At 44.2% G+C, this 20,726-nt stretch overlaps 1 protein-coding gene and 1 long non-coding RNA gene across 3 annotated transcripts in view; one reads left to right on the top strand and one right to left on the bottom strand.

The window, feature by feature from the left end:
• The window catches only part of FGL1 (fibrinogen like 1), a 340,864-nt gene that overhangs the window by 81,569 nt on the left and 238,569 nt on the right, over positions 1 to 20,726 (bottom strand). The gene's annotated exons all lie outside the window — the stretch shown is intronic.
• LOC144821277 (uncharacterized) overlaps positions 1 to 20,726 on the top strand; it is a 386,922-nt gene that overhangs the window by 324,114 nt on the left and 42,082 nt on the right. The gene's annotated exons all lie outside the window — the stretch shown is intronic.

Here is a 20,726-nt window from a genome sequence, read left to right as displayed (position 1 = left end):
AGCAATTTGTTGTGCTTGCTGCAGTTTGGGTCAGCCACCGGCACGCTGTTATTCCAGCATGGGTTGCCTGTCTACCAGCAATAAGCACACTTTTTTGTGGCATTGATTCATTAGAAAGTACATTATTTTTATCTCTTTGTCCTTTGGCTGTTCTAAAACGTAACCTGAACACTACAGTGTAATTGTACCTGGAAAAATCATAATATAGTTTGCCAACAAGCAAAATTCAAATATCCCTATGCCTTTTATGGCCAAACAAAGAGTACATAAGTATACCAAAACAACAGTCCCTTGCACACGCTAACAGTATATATTATATATCATTGACAATAATAAAAGGCACTCTTGTTAATCCGTTGAAACAGTCCCTTCAGTTTAATCTTGAGATCCTTAGCCAAAACGTATTTCGTTGCGCGTAATTGTTGTGCGCAGCGACTTCTTCAGGGCTAAGAAACAGACAGGTGTATAGAAGTTGGGAGTAAACGATATCCATCACTAACATCAAATGTCTGTTACCCTTTTGACAGTATGTTTATCGCAAAGAGCTGCTCAAGTATAGTCCTCGAGCCTGTGGAAACCCATACTGTTTTACTAAAACATATCACCATTGCTGTCTCTAGATAGACTTGTGCAGTTAAAAGATGATCGCTATTCTAAACAAAAATTGTCAGCAAATGAAAATAAGCCCGTTTCTGGTGACTTATTTAGTGACATCCAATCTCCGAACATTTAGCAGTGACTCATCTTAAGTGATTTAAGAAACACGGCACCCCCTCAACGTTGCCTCAGATTAAGAAAAAGTATATTTATAATCTAAGAAGTACCTCTAATCTCTTTGTATGGTTCCTATATGAAGAAAAGGACAGGTACAAGGGAAGAAAATAACGTGGTATTAAAATAACAAATCCACTAGGACTGGTGAATAGTTATAATTGTGGAAAGATATTGTAGGGAACTAACCTCAGTTCCGGTTGTATTTCCGACCCGGAATGGGTTCTAGTACTCCAGTGATATTTGCACAGTGAAGGGCAACAGTGATTACTGTGTCCAAGATTTAGTGTATTCCAGAATTCTTTTCTGGGGATATACAAGAAAAGCAGACAGAAAAGTCCCAGTTACAATTCTGAGTACACCCCACTTAAGTAAGGGCTTGTTATCGCACCATTCGTAGCTGACAACAGGAAGTTCCACATTCCTTAAGTGTGGATCTTCTGTGTATAAGTCATAAATCCATCATGAAGAATTACAATGTGGTATAGTAAAACCACTCTTTGGGGGCTAAGTGAGTCCCTCTTGCCAGCAACCAAGTCTTTACTGGCGTAAACGCAAACTCTAAACATTTTTGCAACTTGTCCACCCAGGATTGCTTGCACGTTCTCTTCATATGCCCTGTATTGCGCCCATTTCGGCGTAAGTGGTTAAGATATGTATGTTTGCAATTGGGTATTTTAAATGCTAATTCTTTTTTACTTGCATTGTATAATCCCCCAAATGAAATTTTCTGTTTTAACATTTTTAACTTTTTAAAATGTTTTTTAGCTATTTATTGATGGCTTCTGTAGAAAGTGAATCTGATTACTCTATATTTTTGTAAACATTGTAGACGTCTTTATTGCATTGAATGGGTCTTGTATCATGTATGGTTTTTATGTGGATCTCCTCGGAGTTCCAAAACATAATAAAGAATTGAGAAAATTGCAAACTCTAAACACAATAAAGGGAAGATGGGGTTTTTGTTACAATCACTATATATGTACTTCCAATGTAATACTATTAAGGAGCGTACCCCAAGTTAAGGATGTGCGTCTCAGGAGTGTAAAGTATACCACTGGTGAGTGCTACTAGGTATCCAGTATACTGGGTATCCTAACACGGGCGCTTACCTCTGTTCAGTAGCAGGGCTGCCTCCGGCATGTCAGCAGAAGAGTTCGGCCTGTTGAGGTTCCAGCCTAAATACTGGAAAGACCGCAGACATAGTCATAGGACTACACCCACTTACTCTAACAAATCAAAGAAATGGCGTTGGTCATCTTGATATAGAGTAAAGTTAATGTTTTGAAAGTACCGCTGCCTCCAAAAAGCTAAGTGGATGGTGCAGTCCTGAACCTAAAATGTATCAAGGATCTTATGCCAACGTACTAGGGTATCTGCATGGTCACAAATATATTTTATGGGGCCATTCTGTCTAACGTCCAATTTATAAGTTATGAAACAGATGCCTAATAGTATGAAGAAAACTGTCGGCCATCTTGGAGCAGTGAAGCTCCATAATGTAAGTTAAATCCTATGTAGTATTGAGTGAATGAGTAATAAAAAGTTATATAGACTGGTGCTAAACCATGGCAACATTGAAGCAGAGTCGAGGGAATACATTCCAAATCTTGTGAAATTGTGTACAAAACGTTCTAGGACAAGACTTGCAAGCAAGAGTAATCATAGGACGGTATTAAACACTTACAGAACCTAAAGACATAGTTCTGTGAATTATCTTGAGAACGTACTTTTTGAGACTTGCAATATTTAAACCAATGCCTGAATAAAAGCAAAGTGTTGGAATATACATAAGATATTCATACAAAGCGAAAGTTTGTTGAGGAAGGTCTACAAGTTTGATTCGAAAAGCAGGTTGCCAATCAACTGTTGACATTGTGAGAGTAAAGAAATGTCAGTCAGCATAGAAGAGCCAGATTAGAAGTAAGAATAGGGTTGTGCAAAGTATAACATAATTCAATAGTTCATCATTTCTTAAAACTGTCTACATGTGTAAGCAAGCGAGCAGGTTGACAATTAACTACTTTTAGCATTTACAATGGTAAAAGGTTGAAAGTGAGTAGAAGAAAGGTTAGTCAGCATAGGAGAGCCATGTTGGAGATGGGGATAAAACGGGGGTAGTGACGCGCCCACATGAGTAGTATCCTATGCAGTAGCGTAGACATACTATGTCCTGGTTAAATGATGCACAAGAATGGACCACGAGTGCTAGTCCCCCAAAAAGTAATGTAATTCATGGTCTGCATTCAAGCCTATCTCAACACTTCTCAATCGCATAATCCAAGTTGCTTCACTCCTCCTCAACAAAAGTTCTCTATTGCCACGCCTGAGATGTCTGGGTATGGTGTCAAATCCAAAAAAAGAGAAGGATTTGTGGCTGTCTTGAGGCTGGAGAATCCAATACACTTGTTTGTTTCTTAGCCCTGAAGAAGTCGCTGCGCACAACAATTAAGCGTTCGACACTTGTGTTGGCTAAGGCTCTCAAGATTAAACTGAAGTGACTGTTTCAACGGAGGAACAAGAGTGCTTATTATTATTGTCAATGATACATAATATATACAGTTGGCGTGTGCAAGGGACTGTTGCTTTGGTTTATCAGTGGTTATCTACACATTGGAGAGAAGGGTGGCTCTCCCCACCCTTATGCACCGCAATCATAATTGTACACTAGTATATACTCACTGCATATTTCCTAGGAGCGCCATTACCCTACACAATCCACGGACCAAGAAGTCCCACTGAGTATAAAAGTATAGGTCGAAGAAATGGTACAAACATTTTTATAGCTATTTGCTAGCCATTGATGAAGACACGTTCAATGCAAGAAGGAAATTTGCATTACTGTACAAATGTTTAGATGGAGAAGGGCAACACATAATTGATCATCTACCTACAGCCATTCAGGCTCCTGGCATAGAGTGGGATGCCTACACTTTCTTTTTAAAATAGGGCCATCTCTACAAAAATATATGTTGCAAAGAAAGGTTACAACATTTTGGGGTGGAAAGGCCAGGGTACGTTTGGCATGGTTTTGAGGCCGGGCACCGACTGTCCCATTTCTTTAGTTGAACCTTTCATGCCTTTGTTACCTGTTACCAAGTTGTTGCATAAACATAAAGCATTGTTGGAAGACCGATCAGGGTTAATCAAGAGTTTTAAAGATTACATTTTGCTGAAGGAAAATGCTGTACCAGTCATGCACAAAGTTAGTAATGTTCTTTTGAGGGTAAGGAGCTAGTTTAAAGATCACTTAGCTAGTCTGTGTTCAGAACAAATTACAGAACCTGATGATTTCTCCAGGTGGACATCCCCCATTGTCACAGCAAAAACGATGGAGACATGAGGCTCTATGTTAACTTCAGATTGCTGAATAAAAACATCTTAGTGGATTGCTTCCCTTACCAAAGATTCAGGAGATATTGGCACAATTGGTTGATGCCAAAGTTTTCTCCATCATAGATCTGAGGGCAGCTTACCACCAGGTTGAATAAAGCACTGGTTCTAGTTCATGAACTGAGTTCGATACCCCTTTTGATTTCTGTGGTTACCATTCAGCCTAGGTTCAGCTGCATCTGTTTTTTAGAAGCTAATATTTCTTCTTTTTGGGGACTGTATGCAAGTATTAGTGTATCAGGATGATATCCTCGTATTTACTGAGAGTAAAGAGGACCACTTGAGGGTTCTGGACAGAGTTCTGGGCATGTTAAGAGTCCAAGCGTTCACAGTGAAGGAAGAAAAATGCTGTGAGAATTGAAAGACTGGTGAAACAGTGGCACAAGGGATCAGTTCAGGTTTAAGTATCCTGGGTGGCGGGAACTCCAGTGTCATTCGCGGTGAAGTGTCAGATTCCATTTAGCTGTTGGCTCATCAGGGGAGCTCTCCAATGTCAGTCAAGGAGCAGTCACAGATTCCACCAATTCCACGGTCTTCACCAGGGTGGAAGGCAGAAGGAATACCAATCATCCCAAATATTTACGGGATTAGATTTTAGATTGATGGGCTTTGGATGGTTACTTTTGTAAGCTTGATGTCCTTATAAACTGTAAGATGTTCTAGAGCTAGTTTTTAGAATTGTGTTCATCTGTTTATTTATAGTTCTCACTCTATTTTATTTTCAGTTTTATTTTTTGTTGTTTTTATTATTTGTTCCACTTTCCTCTGTGTTTTGTTAAGGGTGAAGATGGTGTTATGTGCAGCAGCAGTGTGATGTAGAACCCTTTATCTAGAAACACTTCAGAGGTGCGTCTCATCCTCTGACAGTTGGTGAGAATGGAGACTGACTGCAGGAGTAACTGTGTGCTGTCTGTGTTATGTTATGTTATGTTATGTTATACCAATTTATTGCGAGCACTACTACCCATAGGTGCCTAGGCGCATTGTGGAACGCATACTGCCCAGAAGGATATTTTAAAAAGATTTGTTTTTAAAAAGCCAGGTTTTAAGATGTTTCTGAATTCCAGTAAGGACGTGATCTTCCTAAGTGCAAGAGGAAGAGTATTCCAAAGCCTGATGGTGCTGTGCCTAAAGCTCCTTCTTCCCCAGTTCTTGGTTTTAACTCTAGGGGTAAGCATTAAGAAGGCCGTGGCTGAAAGTAAAGACCTGCTGGGAGTATACCACTTAAAAGCATGATGTAGAAACTGAGGACCCTCACCATGAAGCGCATTGTGAGCAATACAAAGCGCTTTGAACTTCACCTGTTGGCCAACCGGAAGCCAATGCAGATCTTTAATTCCCACTCTAATGGATTGGTATTTAGGCACATCCAAGACCAATCTAGCATTCTCAGCTAATTGCAGTCTTCTAAGTTGCTTGGACTGCACATTGATGTACAAGGCATTGCAGTAGTCCACCTTAGTTAGGCTTAGTGAAGTTAGAACAGTTTTCCTAACCTTTCTAGGAATGTAAGGAAGGATTTTGCACACTGTTGCAGATCGAACTCCTCTCTGATGAAGTCAGGAGTGCTGGCGTCTGCAAGCGCGAGTGCTGCGGTGCGAAGTGCAGCAGTGTAGTGTGAGGTGCCCTCAGGTCGCAGTGTGTGCAACTGCTCGTGGCGGCGCCTGATGGCGTCATCGGTGAGACCAGGGTCGCGGTGCGAAGTGAATGCGGTAAAAATTGCTATTCCCACTCCAAAGAGTGCAACAGTAGTGGAAGCGTTGGATAGCGTAGGGGTAAAAATTACTATTCCCACTCCAGTGAGTGCAACAGTAGGGAAAACGTTGGATAGCGTAGGGGTAAAAATAACTATTCCCACTCCAAAGAGTGCAACAGTAGGGAAAGCGTGGGATAGAGGTGGGGGTAAAAATTATTATTCCCACTCCAGAGAGTGCAACAGTAGGGAAAGCGTTGGATAGCGGGAGGGTAAAAATGTATATTCCCACTCCCGTGAGTGCAACAGTAGGGAAAACGTTGGATAGCGTAAGGGTAAAAATTACTATTCCCACTCCAGTGAGTGCAACAGTAAATAAAAAAAATAATTAAAAATAATTACCCATTAATAAAAAGTAATTACCAATTAAAAAAAGTAATTACTAATTATTAAAAAATAATTTCCAATTAAAAAAGTATTTACTAATTAATAAAAATGAATTACCAATTAATAATTAATTATCAATTAATTATCAATACATATAAATAAAAATAATTTTTAACTTTATTACAATTAAATCACTTCCCACCCTATTCCCCTATAAGCCTACAACCCGCTCCAAATAAATATAGTTAACATAATTATCAATTAATCAATTAATAAAAATTATTTACCAACTAATAAAAATTAATTACCAATGAATACAAATTAATTACCAATGAAAAATTAATTATAAATCAATTATCAATACATATAAATACAAAATAATATTTAATTTAATATAATTAAATTACTTCCCACCCTATTCCCCTATAAACCCACAACCCGCTACAGAATTAAATTATGCAAAAATTAAATTACATAACATTCATTACTTAAAAAAATTAAACATACATTACAAAATTAATACATAATTTTAATACATACACTACCATACATAACACAAAAAAAATTCGATATTATGGAACTCGATATTTTAAATTGGATATAATGGAATTCGATATTTCATACCCTAAATTCGATATTCTGGGTGGTCTATATTTTAGTAATTCGATATTCTTGGCTGTCTATATTTTTGATTCGATATTTTGGGCAGTCTATATTTTGGAATCGATATTTAGGGTGTTCACCGCCTCGGGAGGCTGGAATGCTGATCGGGCAGAGGTTAACGCCCCCGGAAGTGAGTCAAGCTTGTGTCCCTCCGCAACAATCGGCTGACGCCGCGGCGGACCGGGGAAGACCAGATCACAATGCAATTAAGACAGAGGCAAGTAAGTATAAAACAAATGTTCAATTTCGAATGCCACAAAGTTTAAAATGCAAATATGGAAATAAACCCCAATTAAAACCCCAGCTAATCAAATGTTTAAAAGATTTAAAATGCTGGCAAAGCAAAAATGCGGGCGAGCCAATGTACTACCGTAGCTCTGAAAGCGTCCCGGTAGTAAGGTCCGCTGCGCGTGCGCTCCAGTATGCACCTAAATAGGTGCCTCTGGAGGCTGGAATGCTGATCGGGCAGAGGTTAACGCCCCCGGAAGTGAGTCAAGCTTGTGGTCTTCCCTCCGCAACAATCTGCTGACTTCGCGGCGAACCAGGGAAGACCAGAGCACAATGCAATTAAGACAAAGGCAAGTAAGTATAAAACAAATGTTCAATTTCCACTGACACAAAGTTTAAAATGCAAATATGGAAATAAACCCTGATTAAAACCCCAACTAGTCAAATGTTTAAAAGATTAAAAAATGCTGGCGAAGCAAAAATGCGGGAGAGCCAACACACTACCGTAGCTCTGAAAGCGCCCCGGCAGTAAGTTCCGCTGCACGTGCGCTCCAGTATGCACCTAAATTGGTGCCTCTGGAGGCTGGAATGCTGACCGGGTAGAGGTTAACGCCCCCGGAAGTGAATCAAGCTTGTGGTCTTCCCTCCGCAACAATCTGCTGACTTCGCGGCGGACCAGGGAAGACCAGAGCATAATGCAATTAAGACAAAGGCAAGTAAGTATAAAACAAATGTTCAATTTCGAATGCCACAAAGTTTAAAATGCAAATATGGAAATAAACCCCGATTAAAACCCCAACTAGTCAAATGTTTAAAAGATTTAAAATGCTGGCAAAGCAAAAATGCGGGCGAGCCAACGCACTACCGAAGCTCTGAAAGCGTCCCGGCAGTAAGGTCCGCTGCGCGTGCGCTTCAGTATGCACCTAAATAGGTGCCTCTGGAGGCTGGAATGCTGACCGGGCGGAGGTTGACACCCCCGGAAGTGTGTCAACATTAAAGAAATCGAATTCATCCTCTCTGGTTTCGTTTTGTTCCTTACATCAATTTATTATCCAACTACCTCCATACGACTGACCCTAACTGTTCCTAACTACCTACATGCTCCTATAGGCCTACTTTATTTACCACTGTTAGAAATTGGATTTTTGGTCAGCGTGGGCATGTGCCAAAGTCGGGCAGAAACCACCACTCTAGTAAGGATAAGGGAGTTACATAACCCCTGCTCACCCCCTTGATAGCTTGGCATGAGCAGTCAGGATTATCTTAGAGGCAGTGTTTAAAGCATTTGCACATAACCAACAGTAATACAGTGTAAGCACTACAAAAGGACACCGCACCAGTTTAGAAAAACATCCAATATTTTTATATACTTAAGCCAAGACCAAAAGCAATAAAAATCCACAATACAGTACTTAAAAATCTTCAGTTATCAAAATATGCTTGAAAAACAGTTCCTCGATGTTGATAGCTCCATCCGGGGCTATCGCAGCGTCGTGAACAAAGACATCCAAACAGTTCTGGCTGACCGCAGCATTGCGGGCCAGCTGCGGTGTCGGGAAGACCCGCAAACAGTACCTTTTAAGAAATGCAGGGAGTTGGCGACCTCTCGGTGAGCTTCCGAAAGCACGGCATCCGCAGGCGTCAGATCCGGAGGTCGGTGCAGGAGTCGTAAGGGCCCTTGAAGTCGCACGCGTTGCAGATTGAACTCCTCTCTGATGAAGTTAGGAGTGCTGGCGTCGGCAAGGGTCGAATGCTGCGGTGCGAAGTGCAGCAGTGTAGTGTGAGGTGTCCTCAGGTCGCAGTGCGTGCAGCTGCTCGGTGGCTGCGCCTGATGGCGTCATCGGTGAGACCAGGGTCGCGGTGCGAAGTGATTGCGGTGCTCGTCGCGGTGCTGGCAGGTCACGGTGAAAGCAGCGTCGTCGTCGTTACTGAAGCGCTGTCGTTGGCTGACGAACTGGAGTCGATGGCACCAGCATAGGTAAGCCAAGGCTATGGTGCGGGATGAGGGAGGTGCATCGTGTAACTTTATGAGCAGTGCCCTCGAACCATGATGCAAGCAGCAGCATAGATTTCGGCGTGGAGCTGTGTCGTCGGGGATAACATGGCATCATCGTGAAGCAAGGCATGGCGGAGTGCAGTGGCCACAGGTCGCGGTACGAGCAGCGGCTCGGTGGCATCAGCAGGCGTCGTCGGTGAGACTAAGGTCGCAGTACGGCCATGTCCTCCGCGGGGCCTTCAGGACTCAGAGTCAGCAGCGGCGTCGTAGACGGCGTCGGGCTGCTTTTTCCTCTGTTGCAGCAGAAAACTCATAGTCCCCATTGCTGAGGGCAGAAGAGTGTGAAGTCTTTGCTGTTCCTGAGACTTCTTGAACAGGGGGCAAGCTCTACCTCAAGACCTTGGAGAAACTCACAAAAGTCAATTGCAGAAAGTTCAGTCCAGTCCCTTCACTGCCCAAGACAGAAGCAGCCACTGCAGGCCAACACAGCAAACCACACAGCAAAGTGGTAGTCCCTCCTCAAAGCTTCTCCAACTCTTCTTCTTGGCAGTCTTCTTGATCCAAAAAAGTTCTACATTTCAGGGGTCTGGGCCCCAATATTTATATCCCAAAATCCTTTGATCTCTTAGGCAGAGAGTGTCTGTTCCCAGGCAGAACCAGTCTGCCTTCTCTGGTGTGACTTCCTGGCAGGAGGTGGAGACGGCATTGTCAGAGGCAGACAGGCCCTTTGAGGTGTAAGGAAATCTCCTCCCCCTTCCCCAATTGCAGCCCAGGTCTATTCAGCCCTTCCCTGACCCACCTTGACTATCTGGAGCCACTTCTGCTCCCCAGCCTTCTGTCATCCAAAACCCAGACAGGCAATCCACATTCCAGCAGAGGCACACAGGATGACTGAGCAAGAAAATACCTACTTTCTAAAAGTGGTATTTTCAAACACAGAATGTAAAAATAACCTTCACTAAAAGATGCATCTTTAGATTCTGAGTTCAGGCATACTAAAATGTATTTTCCTACCTAGTTCCCAGAGCCAGCTATGTTTATAAGATGTTATAAACAAACTTCCTATTCTGTCCGATGGTGAACAGGCAGTCTTGAAATAGTGAAAAACAAAATTGGCAGTAATTCACTATCAGGACATGCCACACACACCAGGGCATGTCCTATCTTTCACATACATTGCACCCTGCCCACAGGGGTACCTTGGGCCTACCATAGGGGTGGCTGACATGTAAGAAAGGGGAAGGTTAGGGAAGTCGACATGGCAGTACCAGACTGTGCACAGGCAGGTCAGAGTCACATTTACGGGCTGTTTGGGTGGGAGGCACCATCCAGCGCTGCAGCCTCACCAACAGCATTTGATCTACAGGCCCTGGCACACACAGTACATTTTACTAGGGATCACACATAAATCAAATATCCAGTCATGGAAACACCAATCCATAACACAATCTACTACAGGAGCACTTGCACTTTACCACTAATCAGCATTGCTAAAATGTGCAGAAAAGCTACGCCAGCAAAAACAGAGTAAAAAAACGGGAGGTTGGAAAACAAAAACTCATGGGAAAGACGCCAAAAGATGCCAATTCTAACAACCCACCATCTGCACAGTACTCTCCTATCTCACCTTTCACTACTCACCTGTTCCGACTCCAATGCCCCACCTCAGTATTGATCCACCTGCTCCCATACGCACCTCTGACCCACCTATCACTCCCCACCTGACTGCCACAGCCCTGCCTCACCTCGTTCATGATCTGTTTGGTCCACTTCAGTCAGCGCACCTTTCACCACATACACACACTTCTGTGCCATTTGCCTGACTGCCACACACCTGTCTCCATGTTGGTATTTTCCAACCTGACCCACACCCAGTCACCACCTCACTGTCACACCTCTGTCCACACCTCAATCACTATGGACCTGCCCCCACACCTCTGCCCAACCCATCATCACTCACCTGATCACCACACCACTTCTCCACATCAGCCGCTACTCATATTCTCTCTGACTTCCCCTTCCACCCACACTTGCTGCCTGGATTATGACCAGAGCAACTGGAATTAAGCATCAGGGGAGCACCAAATTATGCAGCAAAGTTGACTAAATTGTGCAGTAAGAAAATGCAAATGATGCTACACATATTTCTATAGTATTTCTTTATTATTTTCACATTTATATACATGGTACTACTGTCTGGACAAATATTTCACCTCTCTAGTACCAGTTTAACAACCAAATACAGATATAGGCAAATGAAAAATGACCAGTTAACCAGTTAACTTCTGCAAAGAGCCTTCCACTACGCTCAAACATGCTGGCACATTTTTAGCAACTTTTTGGTAACTGTTGATCTGTTAGAGCTAGAAGCAATTTTTTGTTAAAATCTACATATCATGTAGCAGATGATGGATTATGTGCAAATGTGAAAAATCCATAACTATGAGAGAATAACCATGGCCGCAGAATCGCATAATTCCAGTGGCCAGTGCATTTACATTACAATAAAATGCTATATGCTAGCAATTTCAATGATTTTTCTTGTCTTCTGCAGACCAGACACCCACCAGGAAATTCTAGACACATAAGCCTAACCAGAGGGAGTCATTGCATCAGGTCGCCCTCAATTAAATCTGGCACTGTCTTGCAATTGTACCCACTGAAGTCGCTTCATCACTGAGATCACCCTAAGGCCTTTTCCCAGTGGCTTCTTACATGCTGGGACTCAGAGGCTTATTTAGAGCTTGGTAGAGGGTGAGTCCTGTCATAATCCCTGTTGTTTCCCACCGTACAAATTTACTGGGAGCCACAGTAAATCTGGGCGGTAGGAGTAACAGAATTTATTTAAGGATCACTCAAAATGAGGGGCTTGGTGGTGGAGGTACTTTTGATTGTCTGGTGGCGGAACCCACCAGTTCTGCCAGCACAGGCCTATCTGCTGCAGGACTACTGTATTTGGAACACTGGAGGCTATGCCCTTCTTACTGAGGTGGTAGACTAGCCATGTCCAGATCCACAATGCCAGGAATGGCAGATCTGTGCAGGGAAAAAATCAACAATGGCCACTATGAGCAAGGAGGAAGCATCCTACTTGCCAGGGTTATCGTTTTTTGCTGTTTGAGAAACAAATCCCTCCTTTAGGACTTAGTAGAATAACAATGCTGCAGTGGCCTAACAACTTGGTATACCACCCTCCCAGCATTCAGTTTGGATTAATGTGCTTCTGCCACACTGGCGTAAACACTTTCTTCAAACTGATTCCTGACGGTCAGCTGGGGATCTCACAATACAAAAGACCACCCTACTCTTGGAAGGCAGAAGCAGGAGTGTCAGCTGACCCCTTGTGAGAAAGTGCCCTCTTTCCGAATAGTTGCCCCCACTTTTTGCTGAATTGCAGATGTGCTTTGACTGAGTGTGCCCTGGACTCCTGCTAACCAGGTACCAAGGGCCTATGTTCTTTCCCTAAAACTGCATTGAAGCCTAAACCCAATTGCCATCTCTGGCCACAGGTCAGCCCCTGTTAAATGGTACGGTAGATACCCAGGGCACTGTGACCAGGGAAGACATCTAAGGGCTGCAGCACTTTTATTGTGCCACCCTTAGAGGCACTGTACCTTTACACACACACACTGCTTTTGCAGGCTGCGTGTCTTGGTGCAGAACAAAGTGAAAATTCAACATGACACACATCCCTGTGTGCCATGCCTACACCCCACTGCCCTGGCATAGATCAGTTATCCCTCTAGCTGGATGCATTATACCAGCGGTGAGGGTGCAGGTGCATGAGCCCTGTACCCCTACAGTGTCTAAGTCCATTCTTAGACATTGTAAGTGCAGTACTGCCATTAAGAGTACATGGTGCTGAGAAGTTTGGCATCAAAATTCTCAGCACAGTAAAACCACACTGATTCCAGTGTGGGATGTAATGAAAAATGCACACAGAGGGCATCTTAGAGATGCCCCCTAAAAATGAACCTATCACTAGTGTCCTGGCAAGTGTCCAGCTGCCACCACCAGACATGTTTCTGGGCCTTTGGGTCGAGAGCCTGCTGCTCTCGGGGGCCGGAAATAATGCACATCCTGGTACGAGGTGCTAGGCCTCCTTACCCAGGATGGGCAGGGACCACAAAGGGGAAGCTTCAAAGGCTTGCCGCCTTTGTGAGCTTCCCCAGGTCACTTGCTGCTTTCAGCAACTGGTCCCCACTGGTTCTGAGCCCCACTTTGGGCGGGAGAACTAGCGGGCAAAACAAGTGAGGAAGAAAGCCGTGTCTACCTCTGCCAACTCTACCCCTCCTGTGGGAGAGGCGAGGTGAAGCACAACTCATAATAGGGGGTGTACCCACCCCGGGGAAGGTACCCATTGGTCCAACCTTTTACCTACCTGTACCTGTAGTGCCCCATAATTTAGTATTTAGGAGGACCCCTGAACCTTGCTTCCTCAGACCAGAAGAAACTATAAGAAAAGAAGAAGAAGGACCGAACAGCTGTGCCGAACTTAACAAGAGGAAGACGCCCACTGACTTGGCCCCAGCCTTACTGTCCTGTCTCCACCGCGAACCAGCTCCTGCAAAATCCCGGTTTGTCATGCAGCCATCAACCTCAGAAACCCTGTGGGACCTGCCTGCCTTCAACCACACAGACTGTGTCTCCCGTGAACACTGGATTTGTTCATCTCCAACCTCTGGCTCCGGCCGGCAACCGCAAATCTGCACCACTCTGCACCCACCGTCCACGGCACGAGCTCCAGTGGGCAAACACCACAAGGAGGTCTCCATGACAATCTTGACCCGAGATCCGGCAACCTCTGACCTGTCTCAAACCTCCAGCCAACACCTGCAGCCTAAATCTGGAAGGTCCCCCCAACCACGATCAGGAGCTGGTAAGAAGATCGGACCCTAAAAGGCACCCCTGCACCAGACGCCCCACGGCCTTGGGTGGCCAAACTGATGGTGCCTAACCAACTCCCAAGATCCCAACTTACCATTAAAAGTGGTGGTCTCACCCAGAAGACCTTCGTCCCCGAGCCTGCAGTGTCTTTGCAAATCGGAGGTTCCCCATTGCAACCAACAGGACGCCCGACGTCGAAATAGAACCCTGTACCCGGCCGCCCTAGTGCCGCTGAGGGTGCACCATTAGTGCTACTTTGTTTCCCCATTTGCCCTGAGCTAAAGTCCAGGAGCTTTGTTCCCACAACCAAGTGGCCAGCTCGTCAGAAGCCACCAACCAGAGGCACCCTATCCCCCATTGGATAACATCGGGCCTCAGCACTCAGCATCCCTGACCCTGGGGGACCCCTGAGTTTAACCGCAGAACGTCAACTCTCACGACAGAATACTTACCCTAAAACCGATAACACTATTTTCCTCCATAAGATAACAGTGACTATTTTTCTTGGAAAAGTTTCTAAGTGTTGAGTTTGAAAACCTAAAGAAATTCTTTAAAAATGTACTAACAAAAACGATTTTGATTAACTGTTGACAGGAAATGTCCCAGTGTAGTATCCAGGTATACTACACTGTGTAAGAAAAATAATCTCAAAAGTAACTTACATGTAATTTTACTAAAAATCTCACACAAAGTATAAGCACTGCATTCTGAAAAGCATTGCATTATCAGTAACTCTACTGTTATCAAATCAAAGTACATTTACAACTGCAATTCAAACTATTTACAAGCTGCATTACTACTGTAAAGTATGTATTGCTTACCTGTGCCGGGCTTGCTTAGTTCTAGAAAATAAAATATAACTAAAAGAATATTTGTATACAAAAACAATTGGTCTAAAGTTCAGCCTTTGAGTGTGTGAAATTATTTGCTGATTGAGTGTGTACAACAAATGCGCAACACTGTCCTCTGATAGAGCCTTACTGCTCGACCACACTACCACAAATAGAGAGTAAGGTGCTATCTAACTTTACCTCTGCCTACCTTTGGGGTTCACTGGACTCTGTGCGCACTATACCTCACTTTGGTATAGTATGTACAGAGCCAGCTTCCTACACCCCTCAGTCTGGAGGACTGTCTGCCATGATCTAACTAACCCCCTTGGACTTTTTCCTGGAAGTCATAATTCCAGAGCTGAACTAGGCAGGACGCTTCAGTTGGCCAGGGTTTCATGACACCCGATATGTTCTTCTTTCTGCCAGAGATCTTCCAGCAAGTCAGCTGCCCCTGAAGTTCGTTTCTTCTTTGATGGGAGCCAGGCCCAGACTGGTGATGCCGGGCACCGGGCAATCCCCCGGTAGGCTGGATGGGGTGGGGACCGGTTTTATAAGAGGGGTCCGGTTTTGCTGGTGGTGATTTTCCGGCCTTGACTCCGTGAGTCAGTGACCTTACTGTAAGGTCAGGTCACTGACTCACGGAGTCACGGCCCGAATTACTGCAGGGGAAAAAGAACAACTGGCATGATAGGCTTGCAGATGTCTCTGCGTCTGCGCGCGCGGTCTTTAGGGTGGGGCTAGGGCTGCCTGGTGACCAATTGTGTCAAGAGTATTGAAGGCGAGGCTCACGCAATTAAAATTGCGCCCACGCTAGTTATGCTCTCCTCTGCCAGACTGCCACCTGCAGGTGAGTGTCTTGTCTGTCACTCAGGTCTGTCGTGTGTTCGTCCCGTCCGACCGGTCCACTCGGGGTGGGGGGTGGCAATGTGGCATGATCATCAGGATCATTTATCATGGGCTGGGCACAATCAGGTTGTGCACTGCGCGGGCCGGCGTGCAGGCCTGCCGGGCCGGCGTGGTGAATGATAAATCAAACATTTTAATCATGATGCTTGTCAGCGTGTCCGTGAAAATCATCATGATTAAAAAAATGTCTGTATTGCATAACGGTCCTGCTTACTGTGTTCAGCTGTGCTGTGCCCGACCCTACTACCTGTTAAGCACGTGACAACTTTGTGCCAGTCCTTGGAGGCATCGGCTTCTGAATTTCCCGTCCGGCCTGCCCCTCTGCTGTGACGTAGCAACAGTGCCCTGATCCCCAGTGCGAGTAAGGAAAATGGACTTCAGCAGAAAAAAAAATCTGTAATTTCATAGACCCATTACAGTCACTGCAGCTGCCGCACTGTGGATAGCTAAGCATTGCCTAGCTGTATGAAAGTGTTCTACATAACCTGTAGTAAGATGTGAAGTGAGTGAGAAGTTCCAGGCCTCCCCAAAACCCTCCCACACCCGCCCTGGGCTCTTATCACAGAGTGAGGCATGGGGGGCATTTCACTTCAGCCTGGGCCTTCGAGAGGCACATCCTGAGCATATCTCTCTTCAAGCACACCCCCTTCTAACTATATACCTCATGTATGTGAAGGGCATAGATAAGGTGCCAGAGGTCATGGATTTGTGTATTGTAAAGCTTATCAAAGCATTAACCAGTGGCACTCGAACATTTTGTAGACATTAGCAATAAACGTGTTTGAGCACACAGACTGAAAGACATATCCGACCCTTGTATTGCCCAGCAGAGTCTGTGTGGCAGAGATTGCAGCAATCTGTGGTGAGCAGGGAAGGAAAAGTTGAGTTTTGTAACTCTGGCTCCACGTTTAAAAAACAAAATCTGTTTATGTTACAACCCTGTCTCTTGAGTTTACTTTCGCTTTCTGTCCCTCAATACTTGCTCTTTCTGTCACTCGAATTGCAAAATTACTGCCATTTAGTCATTACACTTCCTTTACTCTTGTCTCTCTCCTTTCCAGGTCTCTGTTTCCAGCTCCTTGTCTGTCCTCTCATCTCGCCAACCTTCTCTTCCCTTTTCTCCCAGACTGTCTCACCTTCTTCCAACTTCCTTCCACCTTTGTATATCACCTCTTCTCTATACTTTTCCATTTTATTTTCATTCTCCCCCTCCCATCATTCTTCTATTTAATCCCTAATTTCTCACTCTGTTTATTCCACCCTCCTGGTTCCTTTGCTTTTCACTCTCTCATGCCACCCCCCCTACAGTTATCTCACATTCTCCTCTGACTCCCTCTTTGTTTCCAGCCTTTACTACCTCCTTGTTACGATCCCTCCAGTCCCATTCCCTAAATTGTCTTTTTCTTTTCCTCATCTCTAACCCCTCTCTCATCAACCCTGTTTCTCTCAATCCCTCTGCCTCTACTCTTTTCTCAGCTCGAGAGCAGGAAGGAAACATAGGCCTCAGCCTTCTTGTCTAGCTACTGTGGTGTTATTTCTCTATGCATAGTGGCAGGCAAACGCTGCTGTTCTGCTTGTACTGAGATTCTTTTGATGTGGGAGATACTGCAAGTATATTGGCATCCCCTTGAGTTGCCGTTACTTTGGTACCTTTGATCCTGAAACATACCATGGTTGGGGTTCAAAATGTGGTTTGAACTTCCCTCCACTTTGATTGGTGTGCAGCAGAAACACAAGGTCTCCCATGTTCAGTGTGCAGGTCTTTGCGTACCTGCATTGGCTTGCAGCTTCACTGTTTTTCTGTACTGCTATCTCGGATGGCTTCTGAGGTCTCAACAGGAGTAACTCATGACAAGTGGCTTGGGACAATCTCTCATTTCTGTCACTCTCCATGCATGGTAGCTGGAGCTGTCTATATGTTGGCATGTAGGATGTTACAATAGTCTCATTAGAATTTGTATATAGTCCAATGTGTCTGGTCATTGTCTAACTCTGCAATCCGGATCACCTTGTTTAGAGTCTGCATGAACCTTTCTACCTCTTCGTTTACTTGGGGCCTCCTCAGTGTTATTCTCCTGTGTCTCACAGCTAGGGAGTAGAAATTTGCTGCCATTTCTTATCCTTGGAAAGGTGGTCCATTACTTGTTTAGACCTTTAGTGGAATGCCATGAGTGATTGACATCTTTTCGGATTTTGGTATTACTTCCTTGACCAGCATTGAGTGCACTAGTTCTGCTCTGAAAATTTGCTTAAATGATCTACCACCACACTGTTCAACATTTCATTTTTTAGTGTTCTCTGTAGGAATGTCTGTGATTAATGACTGGGTATCTTGGTGCTCCATAAGATAATCATTTACTATGCTTTAAAAGTTAATACAATTTAATATGTAATGAAAAATGTGTTGCAAAATGCATTGTTTTGGCCTTTTTGTCTTCAAAATTTTCTTGGGGTGAGAAAACCCCCCAATCTCCCCCTAATAGTGGTTGCTCACTGCGCTTGCTCGCTACACAATATATGGGGGCTGGTCTCACTTTTACTTTCTTCTCTCTGATTCACTACTCGGGTCTATTTTTGGTGCTCTCTGTAAGAATGTCTATGGGTACACATATGACTGGGTGGGTAACCTGGTGCTCTTTAAGGTCATCATCTACTATTTACTGTGCTTTGAAAGTTGATACAATTAAATATTGAATGAAAAATGTGCTGTAAAATGCACCATTTTGGTCAGTCTTTTTCCAAAATTTTCAGGGGAGAGTACCCCCCAAATCCCCCTCATAGTGTTCGGGCTCGCTCGCTGTTCTCGCTCGCAACGCGCCGGGCGGGGGCTGGTCTGGCAAAATTTGCCTGGGCTGCTTTCACTTCCCAGTCCGGTCCTGATGGGAGCCACTTCACACCTTTCATCTGCTCTGGGGAAATGCGATTCTTCGGCACACTTAGGGAGATGTTCAGTGACCTGATGCAAAATATTGGGGTTCCCATGCAGTGAGTGATAGGGACTCTCCTATCTCCAATATCTAGTAGACTTTGGGCTTAATGGGGGCCCCCATGAAGTGTTTGAAAGCACCCTGACGGGTTGAGGGGCCCTGCCCTGGAGGTGCTGCACGGACCTGTGTTACGCCCCTGGAAATGTTACTTTTACATTTAAAACAGGCAGCCTAATGCATTACAGAGCGCTTTTGATTCTTGTTACATATATGTGACATGTCTGTCTATTCCACATCAAGCACCCGCGCCTCGTGGAAATCAAAGGTATCAAAAGTACTACTTACAGGAGACATACGTAACGTAAAAATGACTTGTTAAACATGTCCCAGTCGGGGTCACTTTCTCATGTGCTTCCTATTCCGTGTGCTTACATCTGCTTCCAGAAGCACTGAGCCGCCCCAAGGGGGTGCTTTGGAGTCACTTGTGGGTGGTTCACATCTGAGCAGGAGTCCAATAATGACACCTGACTTTTATTTCACTGGTGCACATTTGGAGTCATATTGCCGTAGACTTACCTAAAACCCAGATTTGACAATTGGGCTAGCCAATTATTTACCCTGTTTTAGGGATCAGAGCACATGCACTGGGACATGTTTAGTGGCCTCCCGGTGACCAGAGCCAACTATGCCTCAACAGCCAATCATAAAAAAGTGGTGGGCCCACAAAGAAAGATGTATTTTCCTACAGAAGCCATATACAACAAATGAACATGCATGTACTGCAAATGAATATGCATGAGACTATGTTTATTTAATTGTATACAAAATGTTGTCCAGTCCTCAGACAATTACCGAGCTAAGGGCCATATACATCACAATGTTCTTTTGCGATTCTCAAATAGTGATTATTTGTGAATCGCTATTTGAGAATCGCAAAGCGCTATGTATGTAGGATTTGCAAATAATTTCACAAATCCTACATATTCCTTAATTAAGGAATACCTCCCCATTCATTCCTGTGGGCCTAGAGGCCCATAGGCCCATAGGAATGAATCGGAAGACATTCTCAATTTGCGATTCTCAATTAGAGAATTGCAAATTGAGAGTGCAATTTCAAGGGTGCCAGGGTGTCAAAAGGACACCCTGTTGTACCCTTGAAATGTGCATGTGTGCACATGTGCATGTGTGCACATGTGGCGCACATACATGCCCTCAGGGCATGTATGTGCGCCACATGGCACTTGGAAAAATGCAAAAAAGAGCATTTTTCAAAAAAATCGCAAATTACCACCAACTTCAAGTAATTTGCGATTCTTTAAGGCCAAATTGGACTTTTTCTGTGCCTCTTACATTGCATTTAAGGAATCGCAATTTACGATTCCTTAAATGCAATCGCAAAATAGGGAATCGCAAATTTTGCGATTCCTTATTTTGCGAGGCAGTTTTTCTTTAATACAGAGGTGTGGCGCCGCGGCCAGGGCGACTGACGCTGGAATCTGGGGATCACGGTTCGATCCCCGGCTCCGGCGGCAGGTTAGCCCAGCACCATGCGACTCTGGGCAATAGCTTGCTTAATCTTCCCGACGGCCCCCAGCGCCTAGAGACCCTAACGGGTGATTGTGCGCTATAAAAATGTGGATTATTATATATTATTATTATATATATATTATATATATTACCATTAAGCCCAATTGCGATCACAAACGCCGAATGGAATGATACATATGGCCCTAAATGCATAATCTTTAAATGTCACAGGATCAGGTACTGTCCAGCAGTTGACATCTCCACGGGCCTGTGAAGGCAAAGACATGCATACTGAGAGTCTGGATGTCTGCCTCTAACCGCATTCTTTTATCCAGATTAATAATAATGTTATTGTTATTATTGTTATTGATAATAATTAGCAGTATAAAAAGCCTTGGAGCTCTTTACTCTTCTTACTGCAAAAATATTAAGAATGGGGCAGAAACGAGCAAGCAGTTGCACGAGTACTTTTAAATTTGGAATTACAGGTAATGTGAAATAAATTAATTAAAAAG

The sequence above is a fragment of the Lissotriton helveticus genome, chromosome 2_2, assembly GCF_964261635.1.
Source record: "Lissotriton helveticus chromosome 2_2, aLisHel1.1, whole genome shotgun sequence".
In the NCBI taxonomy this organism is placed as follows: domain Eukaryota; kingdom Metazoa; phylum Chordata; class Amphibia; order Caudata; family Salamandridae; genus Lissotriton; species Lissotriton helveticus.
Note: the sequence above shows the minus strand (reverse complement) of the source record. Positions and strands in the feature narration are given on the sequence as shown.